The 2734-nt window shown below is 43.4% G+C and overlaps 1 long non-coding RNA gene across 1 annotated transcript; it reads right to left on the reverse strand.

Annotated features, from left to right (window-relative positions):
• Positions 1–1223: 1223 nt before the first annotated feature.
• On the reverse strand, positions 1224–2004 carry LOC148152889 (uncharacterized). The gene is made up of 2 exons (XR_015761754.1): positions 1804–2004; positions 1224–1731 (listed from the first exon to the last, which is right to left on the reverse strand). It is a non-coding gene; the product is annotated as an uncharacterized LOC148152889 (long non-coding RNA).
• Between the last annotated feature and the right edge of the window lie 730 nt (positions 2005–2734).

Below are 2734 nucleotides of genomic sequence, written 5' to 3' on the forward strand. Positions count from 1 at the left end.
AACAAAAGGAAATTCTGTGCCTATGTCTAAAGTACAGATAAACAGTAAAACAATGGTTTGGAGTAATTAGGAGAAAGAGCAAAATAGAACAGGGTCATCAGACCGGCTATAAAAACTAATGTCATGTCTCCTAAAGGTTATAACTTATTGTAAATTGTCTTTAATGATCAGATAGACATGCATATTCATATTTGGACCAGCACATTTCTTTGGATCAGAGCAGCTATTTTTAATAACTTTGTAGAACTGATTTTAAAATTATTGCTTATAATTTCAAATTTCTCATTCTGTTTTCATATATTTTATATTTGACCTTATGCTTCAATCTATTGGTCTGTCACTTTGCTGCTGTTGCACAGAAATCTCTTGATTTTGGGACAATATTCTAGAGGCTCAACTGAATTCATCTTTTGATGCAGTCTGTTGGTTGTCTTTCCTTTACATCTTCCGAATTATCATTTTAAAATTATATTTTAAATCTGATTCTTAATGCTTTAAAACTGAAATGTGACAAATTACAACTAATAGCAGCAAAGTATTATGAATTTGTCAGTGAAATTGTCCGTGCAGTGTATTATTAAACTGAAATCAAATTGAGTTTCATTTGAAACACCTAAGGTACTCATAATTTAGAATGATTATGAGTACTGTAGTACTAATAAAATTTAAAGGGAAAAGTTGTGTTCTTTTATGAAAAATGCTGAAAAGTTTTCGGTCCTCAGGACAGAGTGAACCGACTGCATTCTAATGAGGTTTTAAATGTTTAGTGAAACTTCCACTTTCAATAGAGGAGCTTGGCTTAAAAGGAGCTGCAACGGGTCCCCAGACAAAAAAACATTTTTAATTAGTGTTGCTTACAGGATGGTCACCAACATAAGACATCCATCTGAGACTATTCAATATTCAATTAAATGACTTGCTTTACATCTTTCCTCACCTCAGAACTTCAATTCCCTTTAACAACTTTTATTCAGCACCCCAATTAATCAGCCTAAAGAACTTTATCTGAACAGATGTGAAAGCAAATGCTCTAAAAGCTGCAACCTATGATTATTTTCACTGTAAAGTGGAAATGCTACAAAAAGTCTTAAGATACTAAGTGCTATTCACATGAGTCAAAATCGTTGTTTAGGTCAAATTTGAAAAGAATATTAAACCAAAAAGTGTCATGTCGGTTTTCAGTTTACGAACCCACATGCAAGAACACAAGCAGAAGAGATCGATAAAGTGTACAATAATAAGTTTTATTGAAGTCAGGGGAGGAGTCAGGAAGCGAGTACTGGAGCTGATGACTGGGTCGTCTTACTGCCAACAGGAGAAGCAGGGTTAGAATAGCAAGGTGAGATTCTTTCAGGAAATAATCCAGGGTCTTTCTTACTTGGAAGGAAGGAGATGAAACATGAGCCGCGACCTCGGCGGTAGGTTTCGTTGGAGAGCGGACAGGTTTGTTACCGCTGGCAGGACGGCTTAGACTGTGGTTCGATGGTATTCTTTCTCCGGCTGGATTCAGGCTTGGGCCACCTGACCCGGACGCTTCCGAAGGGGAATCCACCGGAGAGGGACCGACGAGGGGAAAAGGTGAGCACACGAGGAGTGGCGTCTGACTGGTGACACCGACAGCGTCGAGGGAGGACACAGGAGGTAGGTAATCCACAACAAGGGGAACACAGACTCACTCGGAATCCGGGGAGGACTGTTCTTCACCAGAACCGCGAGAGGACAGCAGGATATCTGACGAGGAAGACAACGAAGAGTTAGAGCGGAGCAGACCACAGAGGGCCCATCTCTGGAACGAGTAATTACCGAAGTAAGCAAACACTCAGGCGATGAGAAAAAGAGGAGCTGCTGCTCAAATCCATAATCCACGCCCTCCAAAACAAGCAGCAGGTGTGTAAACGTGTTGAACTCAGCAGCTTCTCAGGGGCTCTGCATGTTGGAGACATCTGGTGGATGTCATGAGGGATGCCGGTTCCAATGGCAGTAAAAACTCAAACCCAAAAGAAAAACAAAATAAAATAGGGAAGAACGCAGACCCTGACAATACCCCCCCCCTCAACGGACGCCACCTGGCGGCCGAGCAGAGGACGAGGGCTGAGAGTCCCAAAAATCCCTAATGAGGGTGTTATCCATAATAAACGATCCAGGGACCCAGGATCGCGCCAGTATCTCAAATGGACCGATGAACCTGGGGGACAACTTCTTGGACATAGATTTGAGGGGAACGTCACGTGTCGATAACCATACCTTCTGACCAACGGAGTAGGTCGGGGCAGGGATCCGACGTCGGTCAGCGAGTCGTTTATTAATAGCGGATGAGTTGTTGAGGGCGGAGATTGTGTCATTCCAGCCCTTGTGACTTCTGCGGATGTGATGCTGGACTGACGTGACCGAGATGTCGCTTTCGTCAGACGAGAGGAGAGGAGGTTGGTATCCCAGGACTATTTCAAAAGGAGAGAGACCAGTAGCTGCAGAAGTGTGGCAGTTATGCGCATACTCTACCCACGGAAGGTGTTGGGGCCCAATCATCAGGGTATCCCATGCAGCTTGAAAACATGCTTAATAAGTAGCTTAGCTGTCTGAGCAGCGGTGGGTAGTTTGCGCAGGGGAACGAGATGACAGGCTTTGGAAAAACGGTCAATGATGGTGAGAATGGTGGTCATACCTTTGGACACTGGGAGTCCGGTAACGAAGTCGACAGCGATGTGGGACCATGGTCGTTTTGGGATGGGTAACG

The sequence above is a fragment of the Poecilia mexicana genome, unplaced genomic scaffold (assembly GCF_051168715.1).
Source record: "Poecilia mexicana isolate PSO_F unplaced genomic scaffold, ASM5116871v1 scaffold_21, whole genome shotgun sequence".
Classification (NCBI taxonomy): Eukaryota; Metazoa; Chordata; class Actinopteri; order Cyprinodontiformes; family Poeciliidae; genus Poecilia; species Poecilia mexicana.